Raw genomic sequence first — 19,480 nt, 5'->3', positions numbered from 1 at the left:
CATCCAAAGAAATAGCATGTAGACCGGTTCACCTTGACCAGAAGCCAGTGAGGCCAGAAATTTAATAGAAACACCTAACTGACTAGTAACTTCTGATGCACTAGTAGAAGCCAAGCACAAGTACAGATCAAGATGACAAATTGTTCTATGGTCCCTGCACCAAGTCATGAGTTGGAGGACATCATCCCAGGCTTTTTCCCCTCTAGTTCCTCCACCACATTCTTATGATTAGACTCTAAAAAAGGCACCCTAATGGCCCTTGCAGGAGCAGGGAATGAGTGCTTACTAAATAACACACCCAGAGCCTTCTCCCCAACAGCAGCCTCCACTCCAGGAGAAAGACTCCCCGGGCAATACTACTAAGGTCTTATCCCAGTATGGAGATGGGGCATTCTTCCCCATCCCATCCCCTCCAACTTTTCTGCCTCACCTAAGGAAAAAAAAATTTAAAATATAATCAATAGGGAACAAAAAGTCAAGGACATAGATTGGAAATGGAGGAACAGAACCACTTGTAAAGGCCATACCCATACTGCGAAATGATCTGAAGATGAAAGTATACCTCCTGCACTGGCTCTTACCCCACATGAGCAATGTCCCAAACAGTCATGTACTGCTTAATAATGTGGGTGCATCCTGCAAAATGCGCCATTAGGTGATGTCATGTCTATACAAACATCATAGAGTGTACTTACACAACATTGGCTGTGATGTCACTAGGAGATATCATCTTATGGACTACGCTCATATCAATGGTCTACAATGGACCAAACATCATACACCACTCAAAACTGTACAAAAATTGGGCCTGAAAGAACTGCAAAATACAAATGCTTCCCTAGGCATCATTCAAAGGGAAGCCTCTGAGCCAAGATGAAAGATACACACTGCAAGAACTGCAGACACTGATAATGTAGTTTCATAAGACCTTAAATGTGGCCCAACTCCAGCCAGATTGACACACAAGTTTACATGGAGAGCCACCCAGCAATTCCAGAAGCCATCCAAGTTCTTTTAGTAAGCATATTCACTTATACAGCTTTGGCTTCATTGCCTGAATAAGAGAGCCATGGCTGAAGTACCTTTCACCATTCTGAGGAACAGATATCCAATCCCAGCCAGAGAACAAGATTCTATGCTTTATTTGAAATGATCCCTTAATGTGTTTGCATCTGTCCCTCAGAAAATCATGTCCTGATGTTAAGGATGGTGGGTTTGTATCTATTTATTGTCAGTACCAGAGCTATTTGGAGCTAGTGTGGAGTTTTAGTCGACATCCCCTGTAGTAATAAGAAATTATGACTTTGCATCTGATGGTGAAAGCATTGGTTGCTTCTGGCATGTCTGTTCTGATTGTGGAGCTGTTAACCCCACCTCCTAACTAGAAATATTTAGTGCCATGTCCTACATAGATAAGGAAGAGACTTGCTACCTGTCCCATTGGCAATGATTAGGTAGACAAAACACAACTAAATGGAAATAAAGTGTACAGCATGATAGAGGAAATAACTGAATAAGAACTTATATTACTATTAGAAAAGAGAGAGAAACAGTTATTAAATTACTATGTCAGAGGAAATGCTAAATCCTTCACATATGCTAGTCTTTGTCTTTTTATAACTTTTCAGCCTTGTCTGTTTGATGGGTATTTCTCATACCCTTTTAATTATTTCTTATAAATTATGTTTCATACAACCTCTATCAACCAGAGAATAGCTAACCACTGGAAGAGGAAAGGGCAGATGAATTGACTACTCTTTTTCTGAATGTCAACCATCAATATTCATCCCATGACATTTTCACCTGGAGAGCCTCTGGATTATGGGGAATAACAAGAATGAACTATATACAAATGTGATCTTCCTCTAGTTAGCTTCTTAACAAAGATCATAGCAGGCCCCCCTTGCAAATAATCTTTCCTATTACCTGCTCAAGACTCACTGAGCTGCAAGAAGCCTCTGGGCTGACTGTTCTGCCAGACCAGATATGGCTACTCTGAAGATGGACATCTCTTCTTTTGGCCAAGTTTCAATCTTCCACTTGCTGATTAAAGTACTTATTGCTAGTTCTTCATCATTTAAAATTGGGTGCAATGTATTAATTGAATAAGTTGCTCTGGCGGCCTAGTTTTTCTTCCATTAAAAATATTTGGGGCAGCGCGACGGAGCGGCGGCCCCTGCCACGTCTCCGGGCGGCAGCGGCAGTGGGCGCAGGAAAAACTCAAGTCACCTTTACTGAAAAGCAGTCAGTTTGCTGAAATTATTGAAGCAGAAGTTCTTGAATTCAAAGAAAAGGTACCTCGGTGGAACCCTGAACTTGAAGAAGAAGAACAAAGATCGGACACCAGACCTGCTGCAGATACAATCGGAACGCCGATCGGAACACCAATCGCGGCGGCCCACGGAGCTGCCTGCCCAATATTACCATGGCAAGATAATCCGGGACTGAAAATGGACTTAGGGCCGCATATTAAGCAGCGAGCAGCACGCACATCAGAATTCTGTGTGCTCACCAGCGTCTGGACCACAACAGCATAGAGACTCCCATGGAATCCTGAACCAAGGAAGTCAGGTACCTGAGGGCGCCCAGGGAAGTGGGGGTCCTAGCGTGTGCACAGCCCCAAACCCCCAGCCCAGGCCCAAGCCTCAGAACCGAGCACTCTCCTCGCGCACCTTGTCTGCGCCCCGGTCCCCTGCTAGTAGTCAGCGTCTGTGCCACTGCCACCCCTAAATTGGATCCTGCATGTGTGTCTAGCCCCCGCCACCTTGCCAGAGCCTGCCTTCCAGGCTGTGAAAGCCCTGTGTGACCCGGAAATCTCCTTGGGGCACCCCCAGCTTCTACGTCCCGCGGGAGGCAGAGACCATTGCTGGACACCACGCACTGGATCCTTGAGCACCTATCCTGCACCCCTGGCCCACTGCTGGGTGTTCCCACCCCCCTGGTAGCCAGATGCTTAGTTCTAAGTGAGAACACAGCTCAATACACCTTGGAAGAGCATACCAGCAGCAATAGACAGCTGCATCCACTCACACCTGGGTCCAGTAATACCAGCGCACCCATCCTGCACTCTCAGAATAGGCAGAGCTCTGGCAGTAAGTGTGGGCATCCAGGAACCAGCATCCATTTGCCCAGGGTACATCTTGGGACCACACCGGCTAGCCCAGCTGGAATTTCCAGAGACACAGGAAAATCCATCGGGCCACAATATCTGCACAGGACCTCAGGGGGAAGTTCCAATTATACTTTGGTCATTCTCCACCCTTGCTGTAGGGAAGCACAGGCTGGAGACTAGGGTGATGAGTGCAGAGGTGCTGACCACAGGTTAGAATTTCGCAGAACCTGTGAATTGTACAGAATCAAATAACAGTGAAACCAGACATCCGGACACATAAACCTAAAGCAGCTAAAGGAGAGAAAGGTGTCCAAACACCCAGAGTGACCTAAGAAGATAAAAATAGAGTACAAAGAAGACTAAGAGACATTGGATGGTATTCTGAAAGCTACCAAAGCAATCAGATACGCACATATTATATGGACCTGACCCCATATGCGTAAATAAGGAGGACTGTTTGTTATACTTTTAATGTGGATGTTTTGTTTTATTTTGCTTTTACAGTGCTTTTGTTGTGGTATGGTTATTGCTCTTTTTTTTTTTCCTTTTAACCCACACTTCTTTTACTTTAACTTGTTGATATATATATTGGATAGTTTGCCTTATTTTTTGTATTTCACACAGCTGCTAGCTCCTTTTATTTTATTCTTGTTCTTTTTTCCTCTTTCTTCCTCTTTCCTTCCTTTTTTTCATTCTCCTCCTTTGATTGGTTTTCCTTCCTTTTTCTTGGATTACATAATAGTCTTGGTATCTTGTGTGGATTTTTTTTTTTTATGTCTGTCTGCTCCTTCCATCACCCCTATTTACAAACATTCCCACACTAACCTACATACTTTTCTCCCCCAAAACTTTTCCCCATAATATACCTCCTGGTTTAATACTCAAAATATTTCTTATATCCATAATTACTCTACTAACAACAAGAGTCCTAGTAGTTAACTCTCTCTCATTCCTAGCAAGATATTACCTTATCATACTTAAAGTCTTTCTCAACATAAACATATCCTCTACCTAATCCAACTCCTTTACCAATCACCCCAGCTCCTCACACATCACCCACCCTCAACACTGGAAAGGCTCTGCTGACTTTCCGATACCCCTAAACTCCTAATATTAAGATTTGACTAAGCATAATACTCACGAACGATGGGTAGAAATCAGAAAAACAGGACAGAGAACGCTATAAATAAGAGAACCAGGAATTATGAAGAGACAGCAGAAATCATGAATACTGACCTACTAGAAATGCAAGAAGGGGAGTTCAGAATCTTGGTGTTTAATATGATGAAAGGATTTAAAACAAGTATAGAGGAGGTTAAAGGTGAATTAGAAACAATAAGAAAGCATCAGAAAGAGGTCTGGAATGAAATGAAAGAGGCAATAAGTGAAATGAAGACAGCAATAGAAAGAAATTCTGGAAGATTAGATGAAATGGAAAACAGAATATCAATATTAGAAGACAGTACATCCCAAACCGAAAACACAGTCAGCGATGTACAGAAATCTTTACAGCAACAAAACCTAAACATCCAGCAATTATGGGATAATATGAAGCGCCCTAATTTACGGATAATAGGTATTGAGGAAGGGATAGAGGTACAGACCAAGGGCATCTGTAATACCTTCAAGGAAATAATCTCAGAAAATTTTCCAAATATGGAAAGAGACTTGAATCTTCAAGTCCAGGAGGCATACAGAACTCCACTGAGACAAGACCAAAGAAAGACCACTCCACGCCACATAATAACCAAAATGACCAATATAGAGGCTAAGGAAGGAATCTTAAAAGCAGTGAGAACAAAAGGATGGGTGACATATAGAGGCAAAACAATAAGAATCACCCCGGACTATACAACCCAGGTTAGGAATGCTAGGAGAGACTGGTACGACGTGATTCAGACCCTGGAAGAAAATAACTTCCAACCCAAACTAATCTATCCAGCAAAACTACTATTCAAGATCAATGGGGAAACCAAAGTCTTTCAGGATAAACAGAATCTCAAAAAATTCATGAATTCAAAGCCAACACTAGAGAAAATTCTTAAAGAAATAAACCATAAGGAAGAAAAAAGAAGCAGACTTCAGAATCAGAGAAGAGAGGAAGTTAATAAGTGGGCCACTTAAGTAAAGAAGAAAGATCACACCACCCAAGAGTAGACAGAACACAAAATGACAGAAAACAAAAATCATATTTCAATAATATCTCTTAATGTCAAAGGACTTAACTCACCAATCAAAAGACATAGACTGGCAATGTGGATTAGGAAACATAATGCAAATATATGCTGTCTGCAAGAAACTCATCTCACAGCCAAAGACATTCACAGGCTGAAGGTGAAAGGATGGAAAAAGATATACCATGCCACTAGTGACCAAAAAAGAGCAGGGGTAGCAACCCTGATATCCAACAAAACAGACTTTAAACTAAAACACATCAAAAGAGACAAATCAGGGCACTTCCTTTTATTAAAAGGAACAATACACCAAGAAGATATAATAATAGTAAATATTTATGCCCCAAATATGGGTGCAACCACATTTGTAAAACAAACCCTTCTGGACATAAGATCACAAGTAGACCCAAGTACAATAATTCTGGGAGACTTTAATACGCCTCTCACACCACTGGATCGATCTTCAAGGCAAAAGATGAGTAAAGACGCTTTAGAACTAAAGGAAACCATAAACCAAATAGACCTAATAGACGTTTTCAGAGTATTTCATCCAGGAACTACAGAATACACTTTCTTCTCAGCAGCCCATGGAACCTTCTCCAAAATCGATCACATCCTGGGACACAAAGAAAATACCAGCAAATTCAAAAAATGTAATATAATTCCATGCATCTTTTCAGACCACAATGGAATAAAAGTAGAAATCAACAACAGGAAACTCAAAAGAAAGTATTCAAATTCATGGAGAATGAATGATACACTGTTGAATGATAAATGGGTAAGAGCAGAAATCAGGGAATAAATAAAGAAATTTATGGAAACAAACGAAAACAGAGTCACAACCTACCAAAACCTATGGGACACCATGAAGGCAGTACTAAGAGAAAAGTTTATTGCATTGAGTGCCCACATAAAAAGGATGAAGAACCACCAAGTAAAGAACCTAATGACACAACTCAAGGATCTAGAAATTCTGCAACAGTCTATTCCCAAAGCCAGCAGAAGACAAGAAATCATCAAAATTAGAGCAGAAATAAATGAAATAGAGAACAAAAAAACGATTCAAAGAATCAATAAAACAAAAAGTTGGTTCTTTGAAAAGATTAATAGAATTGATAAACCCCTGGCCAACCTAACCAAAAGAAAAAGAGAATCAACTCAAATTATCAAAATTAGAAATGAAAAAGGAGATATCACCACAGATAGTGAAGAAATTCAAAATATTATCAGAAACTACTTTAAAAATTTATACTCCAATAGACTTGAAAACCTGGAAGAAATTGATAGATTTCTAAGCACAGTTAACCTTCCTACACTCAACCAAGAGGACATAGCAAGCCTAAACTAACCAATAACAACCAAAGAAATAGAAATGGCAATAAAAATTCTTCCACCAAAGAAAAGCCCAGGCCCAGATGGGTTCCCAGCTGAATTCTACAAAACCTTCAGTGAACAACTAATACCAATACTTCATAACATGTTCTGAGAAATTGAAAGAGATGGAACTCTTCCAAATTCCTTCTATGAGGCCAGTATCACATTAATCCCCAAACCAAATAAAGATACCTCAAGAAAGGAAAACTACAGACCTGTATCCTTAATGAACATAGATGCAAAAATTATAAACAAAATACTAGCTATACGCACTCAAAACTATATCAAGAGAATAATACATCATGACCAAGTCGGTTTCATCCCAGAAAAACAAGGCTGGTTCAACATACGCAAATCAATACATGTTATTCACCACATAAATAGAACCAAGAACAAAAACCACATCATCATAGCAATAGATGTTGAAACTATCAATAACCTAAAGAGGAAGCCTACAGAATGGGAAAGGATCTTTACCAGCCACCATTCTGATAGGGGCCTAATATCCAGAGTATACAAAGAGCTCAAAAGGCTCTACACTAACAAAACAAACAACCCAATCAAGAAATGGCAAATGAACTAAATAGACACTTCACAAAAGAAGAGATACAAAGGGCTAATAGATACATGAAAAGATGCTCTTCATCACTGGCCATCAGGGAGATGCAAATCAAAACTACACTGAGATTCCATCTAACCCCAGTCAGAGTAGCAAGCATAAAGAAATCAAACAACAACAAATGCTGGCGAGGATGTGGGGAAAGAGGAACTCTTTTACACTGTTGGTGGGAATGCAAACTAGTTCAACCACTATGGAGATCTGTGTGGAGATTCCTAAGAAAGGTGGGAATAGATCCACCATATGATCCAGCTATACCACTCCTGGGTATCTTTCCAAAAGGGTTGAATTCAGAGAACTACAGCAACATATGCATACCTATGTTCATAGCAGCACAATTTGTAATAGCCAAAATATGGAACCAACCCAGATCACCATCAACAGATGAATGGATAGCAAAACGGTGGGAAATACACACAATGGAATTCTATTCAGCCATAAAGAAGAACAAAATTATATCATTTGCAAGAAGATGGAAAGCCCTGGAAAGCATCATGTTAAGTGAGATCAGCCAAGCACAGAAGGAGAAGATACACATGTTTCCTCTAATATGCCCAAACTAGAAAACACAAAGGATACCAGTAGGACCCCAGATATTAGAGGGGAAATACTAGCTAAGTTTTAATGGAAAGATAGGAGAGGAGAAAGGCCGATCTTGATTAAGGAGCGTCTACACCTGAACATGTGTAAAATTATGAATAAGACACGGTTAACCTGGACAACCATTGGTGGGGGGGGGGGAGAAAACGGGGGCGGGGGGGGAGAGGGCACCAAATATAGTGTAAATGTATACTATTTATGTTCAATTAAAAAATTGTTAAAAATAAAAAAATAAAAAAATAAAAAAATAAATTTAAAAAAAAAGAAAAAAAGAAAAGCATTTGACAAAATCCAACACCCATTTATGTTAAAAACCCTGCTAAAAATTGGGATAGAAGGAAAGTACTTCAACATCATCAAGGCAATATACTGCAAACCCAAAGCCAACATTATATTGAATGGGGAAAAACTGCAAGAATTTCCGCTACAGTCAGGAACAAGACAAGGATGCCCACTATCACCACTCCTTTTCAATATAGTCCTTGAGACTCTTGCAGCAGCAATCAGACAAGAGAAGGAAATCAAAGGAATTCACATAGGAAGAGAGGAATTAAAATTATCCTTATTCACAGATGACATGATCCTTTATCTGGAAGACCCAAAGAACTCAACCAAAAGACTTCTGGAGCTGATCGACAAATTCAGCAAAGTCGCAGGTTACAAAATCAACCTAAAGAAATCAGTGGCCTTTCTTTATGCCAACAATGAATCCACAATGAAAGAAACAAAAACAACAATTCCATTCACTATAACCTCAAACCAATAAAATACCTAGGAATAAACCTAACCCAAGATGTAAAAGATCTCTACAACAAAAACTATAAAACATTAAAGAAAGAAATTGAAGAAGACCTTGGAAGATGGAAAGATCTCCCGTGCTCATGGATAGGCAGAATAAATATCATCAAAATGGCCATTCTGCCAAAACTGATCTATAGGTTCAATGCAATTCCCATTAAAATACCAGTGACATTCTTCAGAGACCTAGAAAAATCAATCACGAACTTCATATGGAGAAAGAAAAGACCTAGAATAGCAAAAGCAATTCTCAATAACAAGAAACACGCAGGAGGCATTACAATCCCAGACTTCAAACTATACTATAGAGCAATAGTAGTAAAAACAGCATGGTACTGGCACAAAAACAGATATACTGACCAGTGGATTAGAATAGAAGATACAGAAACAAACCCACACATCTTTAGTCAATTAATCTTTGACAAAGGGGCCAAACACATACGCTGGAGAAAAGACAGCCTTTTCAACAAGTGGTGCTGGGAGAACTGGCTAACCATTTGTAAAAAGATGAATCTAAACCCCTATATCTCACCAAACACAGGAATCAACTCAAGATGGATCAAAGACTTAAAAATTAGACCTGAGACTGTGAAGTTAGTAGAGGAGAGCATAGGTTCAACACTACAACATATTGGCACAGGCAGTAACTTTCTCAACAAAACCTCCAAAGCTCGGGAAATTAAAGCAAGAATAAATAAGTGGGATAACATCAAACTAAAAAGTTTCTTCTCATCAAAGGAAACTATCAATAACCTAAAGAGGAAGCCTACAGAATGGGAAAGGATCTTTACCAGCCACCATTCTGATAGGGGGCTAATATCCAGAGTATACAAAGAGCTCAAAAGACTCTACACTAGCAAAACAAACAACCCAATCAAGAAATGGGCAAATGAACTAAATAGACACTTCACAAAAGAAGAGATACAAAGAGCTAATAGATACATGAAAAGATGTTCTTCATCACTGGCCATCAGGGAGATGCAAATCAAAACTACACTGAGATTCCATCTAACCCCAGTCAGAGTAGCAAGCATAAAGAAATCAAACAACAGCAAATGCTGGCGAGGATGTGGGGAAAGAGGAACTCTTACACTGTTGGTGGGAATGCAAACTAGTTCAACCACTATGGAGATCTGTGTGGAGATTCCTAAGAAAGGTGGGAATAGATCCACCATATGATCCAGCTATACCACTCCTCGGTATCTTTCCAAAGGGGTTGAATTCAGAGAACTACAGCAACATATGCATACCTATGTTCATAGCAGCACAATTTGTAATAGCCAAAATATGGAACCAACCCAGATCACCATCAACAGATGAATGGATAGCAAAACGGTGGGAAATACACACAATGGAATTCTATTCAGCCATAAAGAAGAACAAAATTATATCATTTGCAAGAAGATGGAAAGCCCTGGAGAACATTATGTTAAGTGAGATCAGCCAAGCACAGAAGGAGAAGATACATATGTTTCCTCTAATATGCCCAAACTAGGAAACACAAAGGATACCAGTGGGACTCCAGATATTGAAGGGGAAATACTAGCTAAGTTTGGATGGTAAGATAGGAGAGGAGGAAGGCCGATCTTGATTAATGAGGGTCTACACTTGAACATGTGTAAAATTATGAATAAGACATGGTTAACCTGGACAACCATTGGTGGGAGGGGGGAAGGGAAAACGGGGGCGGGGGGGAGAGGGCACCAAATATAGTGTAAATGTATACTATTTATGTTCAATAAAAAATTGTTTAAAAAATAAAGTATACAAATGAAAGGCTTACAACAAAAAAAGCCTAGAAATAAAAAAATAAATTAAAAAAATAAAAAATAAAAAAATAAAAATAAAAAATAAAAATATTTGGCCTCCCTGTCTTCCTTCTCTCTTCCTGAATCTTCTAACAAAGCATACAAGTTTATGAATCAGAGGACATTCTATATCTTAAAGAAATGGGTAAAGAAAGGGGAAGAATTCCTAGTTTCCTTCTGAGCCCTAACTAATGTCTCCTGGTCTATATGTGATGTGCCTTGCCTTCCTGTTCCCATAATTCTCTTGTAGACTCCAGTAATTCCTGCTGTAGCTTGATGGGCTCATGTATCATTCCTCTGCCAATATAGTTCTCCTTGGGGATCTCTTCAGATAATTTAGCCCAATTTGTCCCGCTTGGTATTCAGTGGACCACTCTGTATATCTCTTTGGAGTCAATTCTCAGCCCTGGTAAATCTCATGGCAGACCATAGATTGCACCTCAAAGAGAGAGCTACCCCATATCCAGAGGAGGGGTAAAAATATCATGGTGCATTCTCTTCCTCTGGAAGTACCCCAACTTTGCAAAGGGCAGCTAAATGATATCTACCTCCACAGTCTTAGAAGTGGAAGATGCAGGCCAAGAGACCCTTTTCTACTGTCACTAGAAACTTCTTAATTACTTTCATTTCTTAATTAATTACTTTCACACTCCCTCTCTCCAGGCACTAGTCAGATTTATAAGAATCAGGAGAGGAGGTATACTACTTACTACAACCTATGTGACTGCTAACAAAAGACTTTGTTTCTAATTCTCATAGATTAATATAACACAGCCTTTTGGGAGTCTTTATAATTGCCTATAATAGGACCTGAAAGATCTCACAAAGGGTTTAGCTATGGGGCTGAATCCTTTAATAGGACTTCATAACAGCTGAAGAATGAATGAAAAGAGGACTGGGATTTTCTTTTTTGTGTTGGTGCCATGCTTTTATTCAAATGAAAGGAGGAAAACTATATCATCCAAAAAACAGTAAATAAAGTATTTTACAGCACAGCATCTTTTAAAAAAACTGTAACTATATTATGTTTACATATATTTCTCAATAGTGCAAACTCTGGACTTTCATCATATAAAATTTTCTCAATCATATCAAGTTTTCTACCCATGAACAAAAGTTTGTGCTATTTTACATGGAGTTCTAAATGGTCCAGATCTTGCCATTGTTGTCTTATGACCAGAGGAGGTAAGGGTAAGTCAGAAAGACAGGTCATGCTCTGATAACACTTCTACTACAAAACTGATATTTACCTATTGGGGGTCCATCTCTGTTTTTCTTTTTAAAAAAAATTAATTCTGGAGCCAGGCGTGGTGGTGCATGCTTGTAATGCCAGCATATGGGAGGCTGAAGCCAGAGGGCCACGGTTCGTAGACAGCCTCAGCTACTTAGTGAGGCTCATTACAACTCATTGAGACCCTGTTTCAAAAAAATGTAAAGACTGTAGCCAGGTGTGGTGGCACACACTTGTAATCCCCGCGCTTAAGAGGCAGAGATGGGAGGATCACGCAGGTTAGAAGGCAGCTGCTCTGGCTTAAGAGACCCTGTTTCCAAATAAAAATATAAAAAATAGGTCTGGGAGGGTAGCCCGGAGGTAGAAGGGCTTCCACAAACCCCAGTACCACACACATACACACACACACACACACACACACACACACACACACACACACAATGTAAAGACTAAAAAAAAAAAAAAGAGAGAGAGAGAGAGAGATGAGGTGTAGCTCAGAGGTAGAATGCCCCCTAGGTTCTATCCCCAGTACCGCAAAATAGATTAATTCTGATAATAATTTAAAAATTGAACATTCTAGCTGGTCATAATCTATTTTTCAGACTGAGATTCTGATAGTCTCTGTCACTTTTTTTCTTAATATTCTGTTGCCAGACTTGTTTTTCATAATAGAGCAAGATATTTAAACAGAGATCTCATTAATTGAAGTCATTGCACAAAGTTTTTCTTGGATACCTCAAGTGTACAGTGAGGCATAGGGATGGGAAGGACCTTCCCAGAACTCAGAGTAAGATGGGCCTGCCTAGGAGACAAGCATATTCTGGATTTCCAGAAAAGCTCCATCATCCCTCTAACCATCCTGATAAGACTTGCCAGGCTTCTAATCTGCATTGCCTCTTTAACAGCTTCTTTAGTTACTAGCGCATTTTTAATTTTCTCATTTCCAGAATAATAATGTGCTTTTCATTAAAAAATTTATGATAATAAAATTGAAAAGAGGGAAAAATGAATAAAGTTTGTCACATAGAATAATGATCCACTCTGTTGATTGTATCATGTAACAATTACAGCATTGCCAAAGATCAAAGTCACCTCAAATTGCCGTTTCTGCTTGTCGACAATGATTTTTGTTAAAGTAAATTTGGTGCTAGAAAGGAGTATATTGGTGTAATGGTTCGGTGAACAGAAAAGATGATTGTGAAAAAAATAATATGGGTCACAATAACAGCACATGGAGCAAAAATATTATCTTCTCTAATCATATAAGGTGAAAAGTACTTAAAAACTATTGCCAAGAAACAGAATTCCCAGAATACTGGTACAAAGAACTCTGGGAAACTTCTCTCCCAGAGAGATATATACAAAGCTGGTAAAAAATAAGTTAGCAAAGACAATGATCCAAGGTCTGTGGAGATTGATCAAAGGGCTTACAGTAAATTGAGAAGCATTATTCAAGAAAATCTACAGAAGCTTAGTAAAACAGTAGGAGGCTATGGTGTTTTTCTAAGGATTACACCTGCCTCTTTATCCCATAGCTCTTCCTCATGGATAAATTGTTAGAATGGGCATGGCAGCCAAATAACAGATCCCATTCCGTATCTTTCTGGAAGAAACATCAGTGAACATCATAAAAGTGAACATCATAAAAGCATAATTTTTCACAGTTCCACACTACAGAATATCTACACTGAGTACATGGTAGCAGTTAGTTGGCAAAGCCCATTGCCTGCTGCCAGCTCCTCTAAGTCTGTAAGGTAAAGAGTTCAGTCTCCTTTTCCTATATGGGTTTGTATTACCAGAGAGATTCTTTAATAAGATTATAAGATAAATACCAAGTATATTCTATCCCATTGTCTTGGAATGAAAGTCTACATAGTTTTGAAAGCTGGAAAGCCACCAGACCACATCTTTCCTGATTTAGAGATACTGAATACTGAAGATCTATAATGAGTATGTCCCAGTCTACTGGGACACCAGTGTCTACATCTTCTCAGCTACACTCCACAGCTCCTGATTTACAGAACACACATGGGAAATGGAACAGAAAGCCTCAAAGTCCATTAATACCCTGCCCCTCTTCAGAGGTTTCATTTCAACTGATCAGACTGTAGAGAAAATTGTATTCCTTGTATTCCAAGTGGAGTCTAACAGCTAGAAGTGATAGAACAGAGGGATACCAATTAGAAGTTTGTCGGGAAGTTAGGGGTAAGAGGAAGAAAGAGCTACTAAGTCACAGTTGTCCTGGTGGGAGTCTGCGTGCATCCTAGGGACTTCTCGGAGGAGTGGCTGGAGAGGGGGATGAGGAGATAATAATTCAAGATTAAATGAGAGGAAAACTAAAAAATGCCTTCAAAAATAAAAAAGCCATCAAGATACATACATATTTAATGATAAATAAGAGGAAACAATGATTAGTGCTGTGGGTTTAAACAAAGCCCAGATCAAATAATGGTTGGAAACTAAACAGTGCTGACCATGTGACAGATTCAAGGAGGAGTGATTTAAAATGAAAACAAGGAAGAAAAGTTTTAGCAAAACATCAGAGACACTTGATGACCTACTATAGACAAATTATTAACACATAAAGAAGTAAACATCACCAAGCTTGAAAGAAGAAATCAATATCTAGAGTTGCCACAATGCATTTCCCAAAAGGCCCAATTCTAATGATGACATTCAAAGAAACAGGAAAGTGTGGCCTGTACATAGGAAGAAACAAAAGCAAATAACAGAATTTATCTTTAGAGGACCCAGATGTTGGACTTATAAGACAAATATTTCAAAATAGCTATCATAAAACTATTTTTAAAATTAAACAGAAGTAACCTGAGCATGTTGGTGCACGCTTGTAATATCTGTGCTTGGGAGGCAGAGACAGGAGGATCATGCAGGTTAGAAGCCAGTGGTGCTGGCTGAAGAGACCCTGTTTCCAAATAAAAAAAAAACATATAAAAATAGGTCTGGAAGTGTAACCCGGAGGTAGAAGGGTTTCCAGGAACCCCAGTACCACAAAAAAATAAATTTAAACAGAAGTATTTAGTTGAAGTTATTGTGACAACATTTCATCAAATAAAGAATATGAATTAATAATATACATTATAGGAGATCAAATTAGATTCTGGGGTTTAAATATACAATAAACCAAAGAAAAAATTTACCATAGAAGCTCAACAGTAGACTTAAACTGAGAAAAGGAATTAAAACATGCAAAGATGAAACCATAAAGTTTATATAAATAGAAGAAAGAAGAAAGAAAAATGAACAAATATTCAGAGACATATTGGATATTATTAAGCATATTACCATACAAACAATAAAATTGCAGAACAAGAAAAATTTTAAATATTTTAAGAAGCAATTACTGAGAAGAGAACAAACCAGTGAAAAACATTAACCCATCCAGCAAGCTCAAATGAGGAAATCCACACTTACACACTTTCCTATAACTTAGCTTTTCTAGCTTCTGTTTCAGTTTTTCTCTCAATTGTGCATATTTGTTTTGATAAAATTCAGGATCTCAAAAGTTAAAGAAAAAAATCCAAGTTTTATACTTTCTATAACTTAGGTTTTCTAGCTTCTCTTTTTACTTTTTTTTATAGTTGTGCATTTGGAGCTATATATAATACTGTGACCCAAAAGCCAAAAAAGGAGAATCCAAGTCTGGTACTTTAAACAAATGCAATTGCCAATTCCCTAAATCAGAATTTTGTAGAAACTCAAGTCATACACCTTCCTATAACTTAGATTTTCCAGCTTCTGCCTTAATTTTTCCTATAATCTCTTCCTACTGAATCCAAGACAACTCTCTGCCCAGGACCACTGCTGTGGGTCAAGATGCTCAGCATGAACATGAAAACACAACTCACTGAAATTAGTGAGCTACATCTAAAGCATGCTGAGAAGAAAATCGTGGCAGCAAATTATTTCATCAAAAAGAAGACTTGAATCAATTACATACATTCCAACCTGAGATGCTACAAGTGTGTGTGTGCAAACCAAACCAGTGAAAGGGAAGGCATAACAATGAAAGCAAAAATCAGTGAACTGAAAATGGACAATGCAAGAGAAAATTAGTGCAGCTGAAAATCAATCTTCCTGGGGAAAGATAGAATCTCTTTAAAACACATAATGTATGTAAACAAATATATCAAAGTTAATCACTAAATCAAACATGGGATTGAGGGAGGGGGAGGGAGTGGAATGGGAATTGGATAAAGGCTAATTGGATGATGTGTACTTGGATATCCTCACAAGTCTTGTATTCCATTGTGATGTTTGACTACAATACACCAATAAAAATATATTTAAAAAAGAAAATCAATCTTCCAAAAAATTAGTAAGTTGAAAAGTTACAAGAGTGACAAAGTAAAAAGTGAAAGAACAAAAGTTGCCAACACAGTCATTGGAATAGAAGATATCACTTCAGATAGTACCACCATTAAAAATAAAATAAAGGAATAATAGAAACAACTTTATCCTTGTAAATTGAACAATTTAGAAGAAATGAACCAATTTTTAGAAACCACAAATGACTAAAACTCAATCAAGATGTATTAGACAATCAAGATAGCAATCAAGCATCAAAGAAGTTGAATTTATAATTTAAAAACTCCTCAAAAAGTAATTTCCATACCCATATTGTTCCACTGGGAAGTCTTCTAAACATTTAACATCAATTTTATTCAATCGCTTTCAGAAATAGGATTATATCCCAAAAAATAGGATTATATCCCAACTAATTTTATGAACCCACTATTACTCTACTATCAAAAGCAGACAAAAATAGTACAAAAAACTGAAGATTAACACCAGCTATTAAGTTAGATATAGAAGCCATCAATAAAATATAGTAAACTAAATCCAACAATCTATATAAAGATTTATACATTGAATACAATCAAGTGGGATTTATTACTAAGAAGGATTTATTTAAAGCTGATTTAATGTTTGAAAAAATATCAGCAAAACAATATCAATATGCTAAAGGAAAATAATAGAATCATATGACAATGAGAAAAAGTCTCAGCAAGTTCAGAATGTCAGGGAACTATCATACATTGATAAGATGCAGAAACAAAACCCTACAGCTAACACCATACTTGATGGCAAACGCCTGAATGATTCCCCCATAATATAATGATAAAAGCAAAAATTTAAGCTCTGATCAATTTTATTCATCATAATACCTAAAACTCTAGCTATACTAATAAAACAAAATAGTAATAACAATTGTAATAATTAAAACAGAAATTAGAAAGATATAAAACTATCTTTATTTGCAAATAGAATTGTCTATGTAGAAATTTCAACAAATCTTTTTCTTCTTTATAGCTGAGTAAAATTCCATTGAGTACCTATCCCATAGTTGTGTAATCTATTCATCTATTGATGGGCATCTTGGCTGGTTCCATAGTTTGGCAATGGTGAATTGTGCAGCTATGAACATAGATACTCATGCATTAGTTTGATAGTTTGGTTTCTTTTCTTTTGGGTAGATACACAGAAGTGTATTGCTGGATCATATGGTAAGTTTGTTCCCATTCTTCTAAGGCTCCTCCATACTGTTTTCCAAAATGGTTCCACTAATTTGCAATCCCATCAACAATGTTTTAGAGTTCTCACTTTCTACATCCTCACCAGCATTTGTTGTTGTTTGTGTTTTGAATAATTGACATTCTAGTTGGAGTTAGGTGAAATCTCAGGGTAGTTTTGCATCTCTCTGATTGCTTATGATATCAAGCATTTTTACAAATATTTATTGGCCATTTGAACTTCGTTTGTGAAGTGTCTATTTAGTTGCCCATTTTTTGATTGGATGATTTTTTTTTAGTGTTGAGTTTTTTGAGTTCTCTATATATTCTAGATATTAGTCCTATATTAGAGTAGGTGGCAAACATCTTCTCCCATTCTTTTGGCTCTCGATTGAGGTTCTTGACTGTTTACTTTGCTGAACAGAAGCTCTTTAGTTTCATGAAACCCCACGTATCAATTCACCTTTTAGTTTGTTGTGCCTTTGGGGTCTTGTTGAGAAAGTGTTTATCTGTGCCTATGTGTTGCATTGTTGGACCTATGCCCTCCTCAAGGTCTCTGGTTTGATTTCCAAGTCTTTGATCCATCTTGAATTGACTCCTGTGTAGGGTGAGAAAGTAGGGATTATTTCCACTTTTCTACATATTGTTTACCAGTTTAGGCAACACCATTTGTTGAATAGGCTATCTTTATTCCAGTGCATGTTTTTGTCCTCTTTGTCAAAAATCAATTGGCTTTATGTGTGCAGATTTGTTTCTGAGTCTTCTATTCTGCTCCATTGGTCTATATATCTGTTTTTGTGCCAGTACCATGCTGTTTTACAAAAATACCCTAGAACTATTCAACACACATACACGCATGCACACCTGAATCACATTTATATATGTAGAAACTAGAGAGAAAAAAGGAGAATCTCATGAAAATAGAAGGGAGGCTAGAAGAGATATATGGGTGGACTGGGAAGGTACTGGGCAATGAAACTGACAAAAGTATGTTCTGTGCATGTACAAATATATCACAACAAATCCCACTATTTTGTATAATTAGAATGTATCAATTAAAATATTTTCAAGAATATGTGGTAGATATACACAGTGCATACTATGTAGCCTTACTATTAGAATACTACTTAGCCTTTAATTCCTGTCATTTGCAGCAACATGGATAGAACTAGAGGACATCATGCTAAGTAAAATAAGTCAGATACAAAAAGACAAGTGTCGCACATTCTCATATGAGAAAGCTAAAAAAATATTCACCTGAAAGTAGAATAATAATTTCTAAAGACTAAGAAAGGTGAAATGTGGTGGTAGGGAGGGTATAAAAAGGTTATATTTGATCAGCATGTGCTGTGTGCATGTATAGAAATATCACACAGAACCCCAAATTAGCCACACAATAAACACATGTTCATAAAAAATTAAATTAGAAATAAACACATTTTATATATTAGCAGTGAACATTATGCTAAGTGAGATTAGTCAGTCACAAAAAGTAAGAAATCAGATGCTTTCCCTAATATGTGGAAGCTAGGGAGAAAAAGGTTCATAGGAGGAACTCTAGATGAAGGAGAAACAAGCACATGGAAAATGCAGTGTAATTAGCCATTTAGGAAATTTGAATGTAAAACTTTTTAAAAATCAAAACATGATTACACTAAATGATTACAAGAAATAATAGAAACTAGACCACTCACACATTGATGATGAGATCCATACTCTAAAATACAGTTTGGGATTAAAAACAAAAAAAATTAGCATGAAACTACTAGATTACCAGGCCATTGCACTACTGGACATTATCCCAGGAAAATATATATATATATATATAGTGGTGGTACTGGGGGTGGAACTCAGAAGCTTTCTACCTTCAGGCTATACTTTCAGACCTATTTTATATTTTATTTGGAAACAGGGTCTCACTAAGTTGCTGAGAGCCTCACTAAGTAACTGAGACTGGCTTTGAACCTGTGTGAGCCTCCTGTCTCAGCCTCCCAAGCACTGGGATTACAAGCGTGGACCACCATGCCCGGGTAAATTCTTATATTTTCATAAAGCATATACATAGCAGTTTTGGCTTCAATAATCAAGAACAGAAACCAGCTTATATGTCTTTAAATGGGAGGATGTTTAGGCAAACATAAAACACACACAGAGCAAAAGTGAGATATCTGAATATGATCAGTCATTTAGATAGAAGAGCATGCTTGTAATCCCCACGCTTGGGAGGCAGAGA

The 19,480-nt window shown here is 37.6% G+C and overlaps 1 pseudogene across 1 annotated transcript in view; it reads right to left on the bottom strand.

Annotated features, from left to right (window-relative positions):
• The window catches only part of LOC308258768 (triacylglycerol hydrolase DDHD2-like), a 29,041-nt pseudogene extending 25,981 nt beyond the window's left edge, over positions 1-3,060 (bottom strand). The window contains exons 1-2 of the transcript in view: positions 3,031-3,060; positions 696-757 (exon numbers count right to left, since the gene is read on the bottom strand). The product of the transcript in view is annotated as a triacylglycerol hydrolase DDHD2-like (transcript). The remainder of the gene's footprint in view (positions 1-695; positions 758-3,030) is intronic.
• Positions 3,061-19,480: the final 16,420 nt, after the last annotated feature.

The sequence above is a fragment of the Muscardinus avellanarius genome (assembly GCF_963383645.1).
Source record: "Muscardinus avellanarius genome assembly, chromosome: 2".
Lineage (NCBI taxonomy): Eukaryota > Metazoa > Chordata > Mammalia > Rodentia > Gliridae > Muscardinus > Muscardinus avellanarius.
The sequence above is the reverse complement of the archived record's forward strand: the minus strand, read 5'-3'. Positions and strand labels throughout refer to the sequence as shown.